This window comes from Elephas maximus, chromosome 21, assembly GCF_024166365.1.
Source record: "Elephas maximus indicus isolate mEleMax1 chromosome 21, mEleMax1 primary haplotype, whole genome shotgun sequence".
Lineage (NCBI taxonomy): Eukaryota > Metazoa > Chordata > Mammalia > Proboscidea > Elephantidae > Elephas > Elephas maximus.
Genome location: NC_064839.1, coordinates 37,274,283 through 37,293,695, shown reverse-complemented (window position 1 = coordinate 37,293,695; position 19,413 = coordinate 37,274,283). Strand labels below are relative to the sequence as shown.

Sequence of the window (19,413 nt, the reverse complement as noted above, 5' to 3'; positions counted from 1 at the left end):
AACTGCCAACCTTTGGTTAGCAGCTGTAGCTCTTAACCACTATGCCACCAGGGTTTCCATATTTATATACTCTAGGTCATAGAAAGCCCCACACCCCTTCACGCCTCTACAGTTTCAATAGAATATTCCTGCTTCCTGTAATGTTCAACTCTACTTTCTTCATTTGACCGATTCCTCCTCCACCTTCAAGACTTAGTTCAAGCAAGTTCTCCTCTCTGTCAAGACTCCCACTTTGGGTTATGTGCTAACACAGTGCTCCCCACCCCAACCCATGTTTCCTCTCTCACAGTACCTACCCTTTTTTACAATTATCTGACTTTTCTATTGGATTATGAGAGACTTACAGGCAGAGACTGTGTCTTTTATCCCTGTGTTCCTAGCTCCCAGCACAGGTCCTGGAATATATTGGGAGCTTAATAAATTAATGTAACTATTCTTATTCTGTGTATCACAAATACTGTTTTTTTCTTTCAGCTGCAGTATTACAGGCCCAAATGAAAATCAAGCTGAAGGAAATACAGCAACCATTTCCCACAGTGAAAAAAGGATTTTCTACAGTGCAATTCTCACCTACATCAGTTTTTGACTTCTGTCAGGGAAGAGATATGCACTGGGGTGGTCTTTAGGTGTTTGCTGATGTGGTAGAAACTTTGGAGTTAATTAGAAGCTCTGGTTAAAGCTGAACTTCCTTTTCAGAGCTCCTGGGAGGAAACACTAAATTAAAGGTTCAAGGTTACCATTAGAAAAATGGCCTGTTTCCCTTAGGTTGTACCTCAGGGAAGTTGTTCTTCTCTCTGCCACTTCTACGATGTTCCCACTTTCCTTCTGACCTGGGTACATCTGCCACCCTCAGCTCTGGACTTTCTTACTCTGTCTCACCAGAGGTGAGTTCGGAGTCAGTTTCCCCTGGACTAGGATCTCTGCTCTGTTATTTGTTAGTGCTGTGGTTCTAGCCCACTTGGGTAACATCTTTGAGAACTGGTCCCTAATCTGTGAAATGTGGACTCTAATAATACCAGCCTTTTAAAATAACTGTGAGGATTAAATGAGATAAAGTATGTAAAGTGCTGAGCTCTCGTACTCCAGAAACTACTATGAAAACAGCAGCTGGCGATGGTTATTTTTGTTGTAATTATTTGTATTCCTGATCAGCCATCTCCCCTGAATTCTGGGTAATGCATATTCACGGAAACACAGAAGACTGGAGTTGAACAGACCTGTTCCAGGTCTACTTCCTCATTTTATAGAAAGAAAAGGAGGCTGAGGGATTAAACCAGTGCAGCAGCATCACACAGCTGGTTAGGGCAGAGTCAAAACTAGAACCCAGCTCTCTTAAACCAAGCTCACAACAGTACAGTAAAGTCCCGTGTGCCCAGAGTTCTTTCCAGATCCTCCACCCACAGTTATTAACTGCCTATCCTCTCCCTCAAAAGAGCCTGGTAACCACTGCTCTGTGGGTTACTATCCTCTTTGGCAGAAAGACTCGTTGAAAATAGCATTAGTCAAGTAGACTTTTTTAGAGTAGAAATCATTGAGCATGATTTCTTCATAATTTTTTACTATAAGTAGCTATGAACAGATAATATGCACAGCATATTAATGTAAGACAAAGCAAAAAGGATCACAGAAGCCACAGAAGGAATGCACTTTTAAAAAGGGATCAATTATTTCTGCAGTTCTGTGTAGTAATTATTTGCAAGCTGCTCCCTTGGAAAAGCCACAGGGAAATGCCTCTGGATATATAAACCCCAATGCTTATAAATGAGCGTACAATAACCGAACCAGAGAGCTGTGCTTGGCAAACTGGATGAGACTGGTTAATTCTCATCAAGACTGTCTTACTGAGTCTTACAAGTTTCAAGTCGGCTATTCCAGGAGTCAGAGACCTTTCCATCCACGTGAAGGTGTGTGGTAGGTGGTGGGACAGGGCAGTCCTGGGGCAGTCCTTGCCAGGAATTGGCCAGTTCCATGGAATGATGGATTATGTGGCACTTGGGCAACAGTAATGTTAAGATGAGGCATGTGCACAGTGAGTCCTGAAGGTGAAGTCGAGGTCAGAGTCTAGAGTATGTGATCAAACAAGAGAAGTTCAGCTAAGGGAGCCTGGTGCCCTACCTGGCTGTAGAAGCACCAAGGTTGGAGCCAGAGTCACAGCTGAGGTTAGGGCTGGGCCCACCCCTGCCCAGCTGAGTTGGGTTATACACAAGCAGGTATCAAGATTCCAAGGCCTTGTGGGATTTGCTGACCTCCACCTATTTCATCATATAAGAGATACACCTTCTTTGCTGCAAACTGCTTGTGTTTTTCCTTGAGCACATAACAATATTTCTTAGTGAGTATTTGGAGGTTTGGGAGGCAGTTCTTCCTATTTCTCCATGGCCATGTCCTACTCACTCCATATCCCTCATCCATTTTTGTCCTCATTCTACTCATATCCAACTGAACTGATGATCCACAAAAGCTGATGTGAGTTGTAACTTCATCAGAATATCCTCCTTGCGAAAGATCTGTAACTGTATTTAATCTGCCAAGGTAATAGGTTTAAGTGAAACACAGCTGACATATCCAACCCACAAAGCTATTATATTTGCATTTTATATTGAACATGCCTATAATATTCTCTTTGGTAGATGGAACTGACATTTCCATATGATGGTAAGTGCTAAATTGTGAATAGCTTTCATCAGGGTTTTGCTTCAGTGATTTCATCATTCTATAGGCATAGAAAAATATCCCAATGAATACACATGAGCATGCAACACAGTGTGCTTTTTGGTACAGTCTGTTCAGTGGCTTAATTTGGATTCACGTGACATCTCACTTATCCAGAATCCAACTATTCAGCAACCGCTTATCTGGAAGTAGTTTAAAACAAAAACACCCTCTAAGAAGCCAGAAAAATTATCATTAAGGTTCACTAAAGTTCAAGGACTTAGAGAGTCCCTCAAGCCGTTCAGTCTCAGTTGGATGCAAGGCCCCCTCTAAATGCCAGGATAGAATGGTGCGCCGATGGCCGGGAACTCTTGGGGGTAACTGTACCGTGCAAGGATGTTACTCCCTTGAAACAAAGGGTTGTGAAAGCAGGATATGAGCTCTTAGATACTTTTAGAACAAAATACTCATGAAGGCCACATTGAGTGTGTCGGCCCCTGTGAGGAATGGGAAATGGTACCACTGGCCCAATGAAAGTTGGTGCTTCTGGATCTGAAACTCTTCTTGGTTTCTTGAGATGCCCCTATTCAGTTGCCACTTCTTGAGAGGGTACATAAAAACATCTGAGTTGAGCAGTGCAGGACAAAGTGCTAAAAGAATCCAAAGGATTCCAGGAAACGTTGCCTATCATGCTGGCAGAGAGCTAAATTTTAATAGCATCCTCCTCAGGGATTCCCATACCCTGGGCAGAACTGGAGGGCTGGGAGTATTTTGAATGGTGGACCAATAAGTCTTCTGGGAAAGATTTTGTCCTCAGGGAAGATTCAGGCACATAAGCTTGACTCAAGAAGAATGACATAGTGATTAAAGGGGTGGGCATATCTGGGGCACAGGATGCCTTCTACTATGAAGATGATATTCTATCCCTTTCTCCTCCTTCTTGCAGGCCAAGTCAATGTTCTGGTAGAAGTGAAAGGTTTGACAAATACATTCACACAAAAATTTTTTGACATGGGGGCCAGGAGGGCTTTGGGACCAAGGCACCTGAGTAAGGAACAAAAGTCAGGGAAAGATTCTCCCCCAGCAGTGAAGCAGTTTCAAGGTGGTGGCAATGGCAAAGAGTGAAAATGGCAAAGTAGAATCATGAGAATTTTAACCTGAAGTAAGTAAATACCAGTGCTCATGGCCACATCAGTCCCAGCTGCAGCAGAATGCCCTTAGTTGACAGGCACAGTAACACCCTGACATCATCGGTTTTGGCAGCAGGCTGGCAGGCAGGAATGCCACCAGCTTTGGGAATGATATGAGGCAGTGCTTTGCCCTCACCACAGCTGTGACAGTGGCAGGATGAGACATCTCACAAGGATTTACATGGGGCATAGGCCAATGGAGGCTGACATAGCCCTACTCCCCAGGTTACTCCCCTGAATATCTGGGGGAGGCGGGAGATTTTGAGTGAAACTGGAGGTCTTAAAATTGTAGATGGAGGTAGAGCCTACCCCATTAACATGACCCTAGTTCCATACTGGTATGGGCTGGAGGGACTGGTTATCTCAGCAGCCTGTGTCTGGAAAACCTGTGAAAAAAGGATAGGTTGTAGGAATATGACACCCAGGGTAGTCAAACCCTACTCACATGGAGAAGTTAACTGACTTGGAAGTTTCCTCTTCCATTTCCCCCCAGCCTAACAGGAGTTACCACACTGTGGTGTAATTGTCAATTTATTCATGTGTCTTCTCTTAAGCTGTAAGCTCCTTGAAGAAAAGGACTATATTTTACTCATCTTTATATACTCATTCTTCAACACTGTGTCAGGCAAACAGCAGACACTTAATAAATGTTTATTGGAATAATAGATAAACGTATGAATAAATCAATAGATGTCGCAAAGGAGATGGCCATCTGAAAGGAGATTATATAAATAAATGAAAATTCTGTCCAAGGACACTATCCAGAAAGCATTGAAGACCCAATTCAGAACTCTTTGAAACACTGGGGCTATACCAAGGCTATGGGGAGGTAGGAGGGATTGCTACAGTCCAAAGCTGGCCCTTCATGGGCTCTTCAGAACCTCCTGAGACCCGAACAGATTGATGCACATAGCGATGATGTAGGTGTTCCATTACAGGTCCCCGTGACTCTGAGATTACAGAGTGCAGTCTCGTGCCTCAACTACTTTAAGGTCTCAGTAACTGAAAAAGTGGGAGGGTAAAAAATAACCACTACCCATCTATTAGTCTATCATACTGTGGGGGCTTGCATGTTGCTGTGATGCTGGTAGCTATGTTACCAGTATTTCAAATACCAGTACAGTCACCCATGGTGGACAGGTTTTAGTGGAGGTTCCAGACTAAGATGGATAGGAAGAAAGGCCTGCTGACTGACTTATGAAAATTAGACAATGAAAATCCTATGGTCTGATATAGTGCTAGAAGATGAGCCCCCTAGGCTGGAAGGTACTCAAAACACACAGCAGTCACAATAATGGACTCAAGCATACCAGTGAGGGAAATATATATATTTGCTTCAAGTTTTTCAGGCACAAAGTGTGTCCATCCATGTGTATATGCACATGTGTATATGTGCATGTATATATATGTGATATGAGCCCTGGTGGTGCAGTGGTTAAGCACTCGGCTGCTAACCAAAAGGTCAGCGGTTTGAACCCACTAGCAGATCCACAAGAGAAAGATGTGGCAGTATGCCCCCGTAAAGACTATAGCTCTGAAAACCCTATGGGGCAGTGCTACTCGATCCTGTAGCATCGGAATCGACTCCACGGCAATGGGTATATATGTGTGTACACGCATGCATGTGCATATATGTGCATGTGGGTAACTTCATGTGTATGTAAGTACACTCATGTGCACATATGTGTGCGCACATGTTGGGGTTGAGGGAGGCTATAATAGATGTCTTTACTATACAATAAACACACACTAAAATTAAGTATCTGCTTTCTTGGATCACATGAGGTCAAAGATGTTTCATTCATTCCATCTTTATGGCGAAATGAAATTATTTTTAATTGAAAAACATATATTTATTCCAAAAGACTCAGTAGGATGTTACTTTAAAAATAATTCTAGCCATTTAAATTTAAGGCCCTGAAAAATATCCAATCTGTGGTCCAAATCTATTCTCTGGCCCTGAGCCCAAACTGTTTTCATTAGGTTGAGAATTGGATACAATTTCATTCACTTTGAGCTTTTGCTGCTCAGTATTTTGTTCTTCAGAGACAAGCTAACAAGTGTCAATGGCCATGTTGGCCTCAATTACACATCTCCTATCCTTGAATGATCTATTTCAGTTGCATTATTGCCATTTAAAAATGGCCTTGTGCTTGCAGACACATTTTCAGTGACTGTATGAGGAAGGCTGAAATTTCCCCTACATGGTTTTCCTTCTGCAGTGAGTAGCTTGTTTGGAAAAAAAGAGTTCTGAACCTATTTTCTTTGAGGCCATTGTCAAAATAGAGATTGCTTAAAGAATTTCTAACCTTGGTTTTTGCTATTACTAAAGGAGATTTTGTGAGACTATACTAAGATTTCCTTAGGTTTTAAAAATAATTGACATTTTATTGTGGTCTTTCCAATAAAAAGAATGGACAAATCAGTAGGGAAAGATAGATAGCCACAAAAATATGCAAATGACTTGAACAGGCATGTCACACAAAAAAGAAATCCAAATGGTTGATCAATACTCAAACTCATTAGGATTAGGAAAATGCAAATTAAAGCCATGATTAGAAAATACTTCAGGCCTACCAGATTGGCAAAAACTGAAGTCTGACATTAAGTGTTGGCGTGGATCTAATAGAACTACAGGAACACTCATACACTGCTGGTAGGAGTGTAAAGATACTACTCTGGGAAATGGTTTTGCACTACCTACAAACACTGAAGAGATATATATCCCTTGATCCAGCAAATTCCTTCCTATAACTGAGAGCAGTGGTTCTCCCCCACCTCCAGCAAGCAGCGTCAGCATCACCTGGGAATGTGTTACACATGCAAATTCCCAGGCCCCACCCCAGTCCCACTGAGTCAGACACTCTGGGGGTAGGGCCCTGCTATCTAGATATAGTGTACCTTAACAAGCCCTCCCAGTGTTTCTGATACACACTCTAGCTGGAGATGCATTGCCTGAGAGATATCTGTGAACACGTGCATCAAGATACACGGCTAAGAATGTTCACCACAGGTACCCACATATCCACCAACAAGAATACTTTGTATTTTATTTGAACAAGGGAATATTACACTGCAATCAAAATGAATGAATTCTAGTTACACACATGGATGAATCTTATAATCATAATATTGAGGAAGAGAAGCAAGACACAAATGGAAACAAACAAACTGAAGAAAAGCAAGGAAATGATACCAGTATAATTGTTAACTCAGACAGGGACTGAAGGAGGTTGTGATCAAGAAGAGACTCCAAGTGAGGGCTTGGGGTTTCTTGGGGGCTGGCAATGTTCCATACTTTGACCTGGGTGGTAATGACATACTTGTTTGCTTTATGATTATACATTAAATGGAACTGTATATATATATATACTCTTCTAAATATATAGTTCATTTCCCAGTTCTAAAAACCTGTGATGCCTACCAGACCTTTACAATCCCGCTTCCCAAATCAATTTTATCCAAGTTATAACCTACTACCTTCTCAAGTCTGCTCCATTTTTCTTTCTGCTATATGATGTCTGTTGTGTTACATCACTAATTTTATTTTTACTCTTTCTTTCTCTTTTTTTTTTCTCTCCCAACAGGGTAAAGATGATTAAGGACAGACTCTAAGAGGATCATTTACATCAGCCAAAGTCATTGTCCCTTCCTTTCCTTAGATATGCAGAGGGGTTCAAAAGTAACCAGGCAGTTGTGCAAATTCCCACTGAACAAACTTGAGGCAGCCTTTGTGACCCAAAGTTCTGCAGCAGCTTATGACTTGTTTATTTTCCAAGCTTCTTTAGTTATTGTTGTCAGACTGAATTAATGCAGGGTTGAATGGGGGAAAAATACTACATTGGTTGTTATAAGCATAATAGTGACAATACAGGAGCTAGCTGGCTCATGCTTTGGTGTTGTCTCTTTTTAAAGCAGAAGGTTCTTTTCAAACAAATTGGATATAGGAGATCTTGAACCAGGTCCTTCTTCTTGTCTTTCAATTTATAAAGGTGTACTTTCTCAACAAGTCTATGATATGATCATGTCTAAGCTGTTTACCATCAACAGAAATGTAACACTTAACTACTAATGCCTTAAAAAATATAGCTACATATCGTGATACAACGTGCCAAACATAGTGCTTGTACACAGTATTTGCTCAATAAACACTGTGTTTCATATAATGAATCATTACTAAAAGAAAATATTATATAAATTGCTATACATTCTAGCTGCCTGGTTTTAATGCTTATTTTCATGTCTTTATTTGTTGGAATCAATATTTATCTCTCAACTTGTTTTTTTTCTTAACCCCTCATGCATCCTACATTTGGTCACTTATTGTCTTTCCCAGCTCCCTGGTCTTATTCGTAATCTTAAGTCATGTGTGGGGGACCAGAGATTTTGGGGTCAAAAGGATTCTCTTTCCTTCTTCAGTTCAGCCTATAGCTGTCCAGTAGTGGAAGCTGTTACATTAAACTATGGACAATTAAAACTTTCTTAGAGGGAATAATGTAAACTCTTGATTTCAGGATCCTCTGGGACCCATCACAAGTAATCTAAAGTATCAAAGATTATTAGCCTAATGTCTTAGAGGAAGTACTCAGGATACTAATTCACAAGTTGTGTCTGATTGCCAAGTTAGTCTCTCTTGCCAAACGGTGAATAATTGAGCTGTGGATAATATCATGCTGGAAGTGTGATAAATAACAATGATGATGGTAACAATAGCTAACGCTAGGTGGTAGAGCCAAGTACAACTCTAAGCCTGCTATGTGCATTACCTTACTTAATTATTATAACAATCCTATGGCATATATACAATTATTAGCCTATTTTATAGGTGAGGAAGTCGAAGCTCAGAGGGGTAAATTACATGTCCAAGTTTACAGAATCCATACCCAGGCAGGATGATTCCAAAGCCTTGCTCTTAATCACCACACTACGAACTCTACTTAAGAGTAGAACAGAATGTTCTGATTCACATCCCTTTCGGGAGGCTGATTACTTCAAGCAAAAACATACAGAAGTAGGCTAGGAATAAGTAATACACACACACACACACACACACACACACACACACGCACGCAACAGTTATTTCTTTGGGGCCAGTGATGGGTGGGAAGCGAGTTGGAAGAATGAAGCAGTTAATAATAAGTGCTAAGAGAAAGAAACTTAGAAAAAATATCAGGCAATTTAGTTGGGAGGAGATTATTTTTAGCTGCTGGGCAGAAAGGAGTTGAGTACACAGTGAAAGCCATCAAAGGTTTTTAAGCACAAAAGGGACATAATGAAAGCTCTGCTTTTAGGAAAATAAATTTACCATCAGTGAATATTATGGCCTGGAAGGGAGAAAGACTCAAAGTGGAGAGGCCAATTTGGAGGTGTCTATACGAACACACGAGGAGCCCTGGTGGTGCAATGGTCAAGCGTTTGGCTGCTAACTACAAGGTTGAGGATTCGAATCGATCAGCTGCTCTGCAGGAGAAAGATGTGGCAGTCTGCTTCCATAAGGATTAAACAAAACAAACAAACAAACAAAAAACAAAACTCGAAACCAGTTGGTGCTGAGTCGATTCCAACTCATAGCGACCCCACAGAACAAAGTAGAATTGCCCCATAGGGATTCCGAGGAGTGGTTGGGGGATTTGAACTGCTGACCCTTTGGTTAGCAGCCAAGCTCTTTACCACTAAGCCACCAGAGCCTTGGAAACCCTATGGAAGAGTTCTACTCTGTTCTATAGGGTCGCTATAGTTGGAATCAACTTAATGGCAAAGAAACAGGCTATATGAACCTACAGGGCAGGGAATGAGGGCTGGAGCCAGGGAGTGGCAGTGGGAATTGATAGGCTGGGAGAGTCCCTGTAGAGGAACGATGGACAAGGCATTGGATATAAAGAGTCAAATTTGTTCCAAGATTCCAACACGAATGACTGAGATTGGAGGTGACTTATTAAGAGAAATAGGAAATGTGGGAGAAAAAAGTGTGGGATTGTCCGAGGATTAAAGTTTAAGAGGGAAGTTGGGAACCTAGATCCTCTGTGGAGCATGGAGGGTTAAAATAACGGAAATAGGAAGAGTCTGAAGGGAGAGACTGTAAACTCAAGAGTGATGAAGACAGAATCTTGGGGAACATTTATATTTAGAGGCAATAAGAAGAAAAGTCAGAAAAGAAAAGGGCAGAAAGATAGGAAGAGAGCTAAGAACAGCACAGATTAGAAGCCAAGGGAAGAGAAAATTTGAAGGATGAGGAGAGTGACAGAAAAGACCAAAAGCTACACAAAAGTCATGGATGAGACCCAAGATGAGGCTTTGGAGCTGGGCTGCTGCAGCCCATGACTGAGCATGGTGGGGGCACTAGAACTGGGTCCTTCCTGTCCAACACCAGACTCCTCTAATGGGCAACATCTGCTTGGAGACCCCTCAGTGGCTTGGCTGAGATTTTCTCTGGGCTGCATTATAGTCTGAAGGTCTTCCTACCCAATCTTTCCTTACTTTTCTCCTTTTGTAGGTGTCAGAACAGCATCACAGTTTGAAGAGTATCCCCTCCTACTCCTTCTTCCTTCTCCCTTTATATGCATTCCCTCGATAAATCTCTTGCATGTCTAATTCTATTTTGGCTTCTGCTTTATACAGACCTTGAACTGAAACCCCTGGAATATTTTTAGTGGAGGGCCTACTGCCTGGAGGGTATAGGCAGTGAGGTGTGACTATAAAGATGTGAGACTGAGGTTCATAAGATTTGTTTTTGGAAATAATTATAGACTCACAGAAAGTTGCAAACATAGTACAGAGTTTGATGTACCGTTCATCCAACTTCCCCCATTGGTAGCATCTTATATAGTTGTAGTATGATGATATTAAACCAAGAAATTGACATTGATATAATATTGTTAACAAGTTCATATAATTTTGTTCTATCAATTTCTTATTAAGGTACTGTCTACTTCATAGGTATATTGACCTCATCTTCATTACAAAAAGCCATGTAAGTAATAGTTCTCTTCCAAGTCAGCTAACTAAAAGGCTTGTGAAATGTATAAAGAAAGCTGTGGGTGGAGGGATAAACAGAAAATCAGAGATGTCTGTGGAGGATACAGCTCTCCATCCACCCATCCACCCATCCACCCATCCGCACATCCACCCATCCACCCATCCACCCATCCATCCATGTTTGTTAAGTATTTCTTAAGTGTGAAGAACTATGCACTGAGTCTACTGCATTAGAGTAGTGCCATACTGGCATACACTTCTCTCTAGGCTCAGATGAGATGAGGAACCAGGATATATAGTTAGTTTCGAGGCCAAAAGTTATCCAGATCTGTCTTTTGATCAATTCCGCATAAGCAGTAATTCAACCCATAGCAACCTATGCTCAACAGCCAGGATCATGGCTTTTTATGAGTCATTGTGAAGTGCCAAGTACATTGACATATACTTCATAAATGCTAAATAATAACAAGTCAGTGAACCTAGAAGTATTGGATTCAGTATTCGAGATATTAAATCCAAATTATGCTGTTCTAGAAGCAGAGCAAACAAATAAATCAACCCCAAATCAAATCAACCCCACATCCATGCCTGGCCAGCAGTGGGTGTTGTCTGGAATGCTCTTTATGGGCGAGTAGTTCTCTCATTAAGGGGCACTTGTTAGTACTTTACCTGACAGATCACACACAATGCCTTGCCCGTGATTTGGAGGAGAGTTTTATATCTTACCCAAAGCAGACAACAGCGACACTATGTTCTTAAGGCTCCAATTCGCTTTATTTGATGCCAGAAAATAATATCTGCTGAAGCTCTGGAGAAGAGCAGCAGTAACACCACTGAGCAATTAGACTGATCCTGGTGGGAAGTCTCTGTAGGCAGTACTGGGAGACCCTGTTTGTGTACTTCAAAGCCAGGATTTAGTTTTCCTTTAAGATATAAGTCTCTTTAGGGATCCCTGTGATTCCTTGAGGGTTTAGGCACACAACCTAGGAAGCCGGAAATGCCACATAATCCCGTATTGCCAGCTGAAAAGGAATGCAGCGTGGTCTGAGTGATTTTCTGTTTCACAGTCCAGAGCTCTGAGCAAAGCCTGACGTTCTCTGATTTGTGATCTCTAGGCACAGCCCCTTCTGTCTATGAGCCTGCCATCTTGGTTCCACATACATACATGATTTAACTCAGCCCTTAGTCATTGAATCGTGATGACACCCTTGGGAGCAATGTTGAACTCTCCATCACAAAAGACTGACAGGTAAGCCTACTGCAACACAGACTGAAAAGATCACACTTTGCCAAATGCCAAAGCGCTGTGCCACCAGGGCTTCCTGAAGTTAATACTAGGAGGAGATTTTATCCTTCAATGGCCATTTCAGAAAGGATTTTACTCTCCTTCAAGTGCAGCCAAAGACAAGAGAGCCTAGGAGCCTACATACACAAGACACCTGGGGTCTGGCAAATGAAGTGTTGAGTGGAGGACTATGCCAAGCACTAAGTAGAGAGCCAAGAATCAAAAGGTAAAACAGCCATTAGATGCTGACCTTGTTAATTCTACAAATACAATTCCAGCCAGGTGCTGCTTGGCCCAGATCTAGCTCTTCACATCTCACAGAATTGAATGTACATGTAGCTAGAATGACGGCTTCAGTGCTTAGGGCAGTGGTTCTCAAACTTCACTATGCTTCCAATTCACCTGGGGAGTTTGTTAAAAAGGCACATCTCTGGTTCTCGCCTCAGATATTCCGATTCCGTAGATCTGGGATGGGGCTTGGGAAGTTACGTTTTTATCAAGCACTCCAGTGACAGAAGCAGAGGGACTGTCAGTCGTATTTTGGAAATCATTGCTCTAAATCAGTGTTTTTCAGTCTTCACAGATGGGCACAATCAAAAGGTTTAGGGGAATACCGTCAAAATAATCTAGTCCAAATTTCCCACTATGCAGATGAGGAAATTGAGGGGTTAAGTAACATTCTCAAGGTCACACAACCAGTTACAACCAGAAAGTTAGGACTAGAAGCATGGTCTAGTCATAAAAAAAAAAAAAGTCTTTTGGTTTGGTGAATCTTCTTTCCTTCAAGCCCTACTGGAAATATATGCACATAAGCAGAAATTGGAATACATTTGGATTAAATATTTTGGTAATTTTTACATCCCTTGAAACAGCTGGTGAGAGCTTCAATGTTGTTGAAACAAAGAGTAGAAAACATGAGTTCAGAGAAAGGCTGCACCTACCTTGTCCAAAGTCTGTAGTGAAGAAGATGATAGCAGGTACTCAAGTGTTGTCCTCTGAGCAAGCACAATGTCTGAGTTCCTCCAATCAGAGTCTACAATAAGGCAAAAAGTAAACAGTTGCAAGAAATTCTTTCAGGACCTTGATATTTTTAAAGCATATAGGTCAGTTATTTTGCAGCATATTCCTCATTCTGGGTTTGTCTGATGCTTCCTCATGGTTTGATTACATGTTTTTTTGGCAAACATACCCTAGAAGTAATATTGCATTCTTCTCAGTGTATCATATAAGGGTACACACGATGCTGGTTTGTTTCATTACTTGTGGTATTATTTTGATCACTTGTTTATTGTTGTTTCTGTCATGTTGCTCCTTTCCCTTTTGTAATTAATAAGCATCCTTTGGGGAGATATTTTGAGACTATGAACATATCATATTTACATCAGTATGGCCTCATGGATTTATTAGGTTATGTTGTTTTACTATCATTTTTTACTTTGATGCTCACTTGTCTGAGACTTGACCACTGGAAGCCCCTTTGAGCTGTCTTGTGGGCCTTACTGACATTTCCCCACTATCCTTTGAGCATTTCCTTACTTTCTAGCACATCTTGTGCATTGTTAGCTCCTGCCCTGAAATTGGCCATTTTTCCGAAGGATTATGGTTCTTTTAAGTGAAGAATGGACGTTAGAAACCAAGATCTGGGTGACAGGTGTGTTCTTTATACTACTGGTGCATCTAGCTTTTAACCTAGCAACTGCTCTTGGAGGAATTCCTCCTGAAATACACTCACATATTTGTTAAAAGATCTATGCACAAGGTTATTAAATCAGCATTATATAGGATAGCAAGAGTGACATAACCTAAAGGTCCATTGATAGGGGACTGGCTAAGTAAATTTATATTCATACATTGGAATACTATGCATCCATAAAAGATTGAGAAATTATTTCTAAAATATATTGCTAAGTTAAAAAAAATCAAAATCTATAACTATGTGTCTGATACTTTACCATTTATGTACTAAGAGACAAATATATGGTCTAAAACACCATATACATATAATCAACTTGACAGGGACGGGTCTGGTTTTTTGGTTTATATGCACATCAACATATATACATATATACAGGCAGTCCCCAACTTATGCCATATTCGAGTCACGATGAACTACACTTACAACTGTGTTTCTTTTTTGTGCACCTTATTGTCAGAAATATTTATTACATACAAGTATTTGCAGCACGTACTTTGCTGATGTTATTAGCATTTTTGGATGTGCACTTGCAGATGCTCAAAGATCAGATTTATCAAGATATTGATAATAAAAGGTGATAATAATGAAAACAAAACAACAAAAAAAAGATATTTGACTTACCTCAGAACTGACTTACAACAGTCATCAAAACGGAACCAGCTGTAAGTCAGGGACTATCTGTATGTGCGTGTGTGTGTGTGTGTATCAGGAAATAAGGCAGAAACCTGTCACAGAAGGAAAATGCAAGTATTTTCCAATAAAAGTAGTGATAGAAAAGTGGTATGACTGCACCCCGTCAAAGGTGGAAAACTTGCGAGACCAGGAAAAACAAGCCTGTCGCGTCGAGTTCTTTCACTGTATAAATACTTACTGATAAGTGCATAAAATATTCCTGGGAAAGTGCACAAGAAACCAACAACATTAATTGTTGGTGGGTCGATAATTGGGAGGCTTGGGAAGCAGAGGGAAGACGTTTAAATTTTGTTTTATGACTTAAATTTGGAAGTATTAAAATGGAATATTAAATAATAAATTACCATAAAACATAAAATAAATGTAATGCATCAATTTTTGGTATATTTATTTTTAAATGATGTATAATCTACCTACAATAAAATGCAGATATTGAGTGTAATTTTTTTCTTATTGTGCTTTAAGTGAAGGTTTACAAATCAAGTCAGTCTCTCACACAAAAATTTATATATACCTGGCTGTGTACTCCTAGGTGCTCTCCCCCTAATAAGACAGTACACTCCTTCTCTCCACTCTGTATTCCCCGTGTCCTTTCAGCCAGCTTCTGTACTCCCCTTCCTTCTCATCTCCCCTTCAGACAGGAGTTGCCCATATGGTTTCATGTGTCTACTTGAGCCAAGAAGCTCACTCCTCACCACTTATCATTTTCTATCTTATAATCTAGTCCAATTCCTGTCTGAAGAGTTGGCTTTCGGAATGGTACCAGTCTTGGGCTAACAGAAGGTCTGGGGACCATGACCTCTGGGGTTCTTCTAGTCTCAGTCAGACCATTAAGTCTGGTCTTTCTATGAGAATTTGACATCTGCCTCCCACTGCTCTCCTGCTCCATCAGGGATTCTCTGTTGTGTTCCCTGTCATGGCAGTCATCAGTTGTAGCCAGATACCATCTAGTTCTTCTGGTCTCAGGCTGATGTAATCTCTGATTTATGTGGCCCTTTCTGTCTCTTATGGTCATAATTACCTTGTGTCTTTGATATTCTTCCTTCTCCTTTGTTCCAGGAGGGTTGAGACAAAGTGATGCATCTTAGATGGCTGCTTGTTAGCATTTAAGACCCCAGACATGACTCACCAAAGTGGGATGTTTAATGCATCGTTTTAATGTATGTTATTAATTGCTTACTGAAATACCATGAGAGGAGATTTGTTTTCCAGAACACTAGGTTAGCTAAAAGTATAAATGCAATTTGATTACTACCCCTTAGTATAAATAGTCTTATGACCCTTTTATGATTTAAGTTTTCCACCTGTAAAGTGGGTATAATAATATTAGCCAGTAAAGGAAATGAAATTGAAGCAGGAGCAGTAAGAAGCAGTGCCAGGCTACTGTGACTGTTAATAATGACCACTCGCATTTTCAACATTCTGAAAATTTAATAAATATTTGTGAATGAAAAAAATGGATACATGGATGAACAAAGTTCTGGGAGAAGGGAAGTGGGAGGGGGATTAAGTATAACCAATTGAATTTCAGAAAAAAAAATTAAAGGCACAGAAAAAAATTTAAGGAGTAGTATTAAAGCAGGCAGATTATATTTAATGCATTGTTTTCACTCACTAGTTCATGTAAGAACTGTGATGCTCCAAGGAGGCAACATAGCTCAGCAGTTCAGAGCATGAGCTTTGGAGTCAGGGGACTTGTATTTGTATTCTGGCTCTGCCACCCTAGCTGTATGACCTGGGGCAAGTGATTTAACCTCTTTGTGCCTCAGTTTCCTTGCCTGTAAAATGTGACTTACAGGGTTGTTACGAAGATGAGTCATTACATGCAAAGCACTTAAGAACAGTGCTGACACATGGTAGTTGCTCAATAAGTATAAGCTATAACTATCATCATCATCATCAAATTTTAGAGCTAGAAGGGTCCTCAAAGATTATCTAATCCATGTCTCTTATTTTGCAGATGATGGGGGGGGGAAGGCTTTAGGAAACAAAGAAGTTGCCAAGATAGCAGAGCCAACCAGAAGCAGATTCAGCCCTTGAGCACAGCTGTCTGGATTGCTAGCTGTGGTAGATTATAAATAGCCACAAATTTCTTGCAGCATCTCCTATCAAGAGGGTGTCTGTTTCTCCATCTCTTGAATGTAGTGGAAGTGAAGTTGTGTGAGTTCTGAGCCTAGGCCTCAAGGTATCTTACAGCTTCTGCTCTCACTGTCTTGGAATGTTGCTGTTTTGTGAAAAAGCTTGGGCTAGCCTGTGGGAGGTTGAGAGACCACAGGGAGTGGAGATGAACAGTCCCAGCAGAGGCCTTCCCAATCTAACCAACAAGCCAACTCTGAACATTTGAGTGGTGCCACCCTAGATCATACAGGTCCAGCAAAGTCAATAGCAGACCACAGAGATCTATTGAGTTGGTCCAGACCAGAAGAGCTGCCCTAGCTGTTCATCCACCCTAGCCATCCCAGCCAACCCACAGAATCATGAGCTAAATAATAAACATTTGCTATTTGAGCCACTAAATTTTGGAGCGGTTTGTTATACAGCTAAAACTGTAACGAACCCAGTGATGGCCTCTCTTCAAAAAGACCATATTTACAATTCATCTCCAAGAAGCTCTGGGTAACCAACTCCTCATCCAGATTGACTGTTTCTCACCAACCATGTGTTGTCTGGTCCATGTCCTTCTGTCCCCAGGAACACCCTGCCTCTGCCTGGGATCCTATCAAGGGAGGGGCAGACCCATGGTTTCCATAGTCACTGACCACAGTTCTTCTGCAGCAGTAGCAAGAGAGACTGGAGCAGGGTCCAGGGAGCACTGGCTGCAGGAGCCCCTCCTGTGCCACCTCTTCACAGACTCTAGATCCCTGTTACTGGCTATACAAATTACATGGTGGTTAAATTATTCCCATAAGACGAAAACAGAAGGGACTTACCCAGCACTGCCTGGCAAGTGTTGGGCGAGAGGTAAACATCTCACAAAAATGAGAGCCAGGTCGTGGTTCTCTTGAGTCAAATGATCCCTAGTCTTCACTTAACAGCCTTTTTTCCCCCTCATTCCCCATTTACTTGACTTTCATTAGTTTTTTTTTTTTTTTACCCTGTCCCCTCAAGGGGTCTATTTCCATTTCCAGAAATAAATTAGGGTTTCTTGGTTCTCATTAAATTTCACTCCTGTATCCTCCATTCATTCCCCTTCCCCCCTAAGTTTAGGTATCTCTTCATTTTTCTTTTACAAGTTTCCTCCTCAGTGCCCTCATACAGGTGGTTCTAGAAATGCCAGGCTCCTGATAAAGGTCCTGAGATTCTCCAAATCAGTCTTAGGAAGTTGTGGCACCTCTTTCTTTATTACTAGGAAGCCAAATGTGCATGAGCAAAGGCACAACCTGACTTTGGAGACAAGGGCAGAATTGGCTGGGAATCAGGAAATCCCAGGGTGGGAGTGGCAGCCATGAGGTGAGGAGAGGCGGGTGGGAGGAAGTGAGCTGGGGTCATCTTTGTTGCTGTTTCCTTCCCATCACAGTGAGTTCCTGTGTTACCTAGCTTAGTGCTGGACACAGTATTCAGAATTCCATCATCCTTGAAACCCAAGATGGTTTTCTGGGAATGGCGAGTTTCTTTACAAGACTGTTGGTATACATTTAGGTGATTTGACTGAGTGAGTTGGAGGAAAGATAGTTTCAACTACCACATCAACCTGTGGAGTATTTGGTACTTTTGAGAGGTACTTTAGAAGAGGGATGAGGAAATCTCTGTGTCATCACCTGGAAAATCTGGTCTGTGACCTCATCAGCCCTTCTGGAATTTCCCTGGTCAGTTTTCTGTCATAAGTGAAGATAATCTACTTTAAATGAAGATTCTGGGTATTTGGCCACAGTGATTTTAGCACTTCGGCTGGCAACAGGGGAAGGTAGCTCAGGTTCTAGTCTATAGGGGAGTTGATGTTTGCTAGCCAAAGCCCAAAAGGATCTGACGGGAAAAGCAGAAGTTGCCAGCCTCCCTCCAGGTGTGGGTGTCACATGAACGACTTCATCTTCCAGCAGAAACTCACCAAACCTGACTGCTTTCTCAATTGCTAACGCAGAGTGGAGGAAACATCCGCAACCTAACAGTCAATTTTGAAAACAAACTGCTTCCTCTTTACAGCAAAGGGACTGAAATTCTTAAAGAGAAAGATACAGCTGCTCTCCAATTTATCAAAATGTGACAGGGCAGTGATTACAAATGCAAATGTAACCTTTAGGTCCTATAGGCAAAGAGAGTACCAACAGCTAAACTTGTTTGTGTTTCCTGTTGCCTGACTACACACAGTAGCCTGTTCAGGCTTAGATCTTTTCTGAACTCCAGTGTTTTTATAAAACTGTAGTCACAAATTCTACAGATTTTTGTTTCGTTTTGTTTGGGGGAATGTAATCTGTACAAATTTGAAAGGCTGACTATATATTTCCCTTTCTGAAGCAAACTTACATGCAAGATAAAACCTATATCTCTCCTTTGAGGTTCAAGAAACATAGGAACAGCTATGAGGTTCCAGGCATCATGCTGAATATTATCATCTAGAGTTTTCAGGCTTCTGTGAAGGAGGAATATTCATCGTGTACCCGTTTCATACATGTGAAGACAGATGCCAAGAACTTAAGTGGCCTGGCCACGATTAGTTGAGACAAAAAGGAGATTTGAACCCAGGTATCTTGACTCTGGAAACCCTGGTGGCGTAGTGGTTAAGTGCTACAGCTGCTAACTAAAAAGTCAGCAGTTCAAATCCACCAGGTGCTCCTTGGAAACTCTATGGGGCAGTTCTACTCTGCCCTATAGGGTCGCTATGAGTCAGAGTCGACTCTTCGGCAATGGTTTTTTTTTTTTTTTTTTTAATTTATGTTGACTAATTCTAGTACACCTTCCAGTATACCCAGCAGCTGAGTGCATGG

The 19,413-nt window shown here is 41.2% G+C and overlaps 1 protein-coding gene across 3 annotated transcripts in view; it reads right to left on the bottom strand.

The window, feature by feature from the left end:
- The window catches only part of ZFHX3 (zinc finger homeobox 3), a 701,029-nt gene that overhangs the window by 449,365 nt on the left and 232,251 nt on the right, over positions 1-19,413 (bottom strand). For all 3 annotated transcript variants that reach the window (XM_049864644.1, XM_049864650.1, XM_049864646.1), the window contains one exon: positions 13,044-13,135. The gene's annotated coding sequence lies outside the window, so the exon portion shown is untranslated. The remainder of the gene's footprint in view (positions 1-13,043; positions 13,136-19,413) is intronic.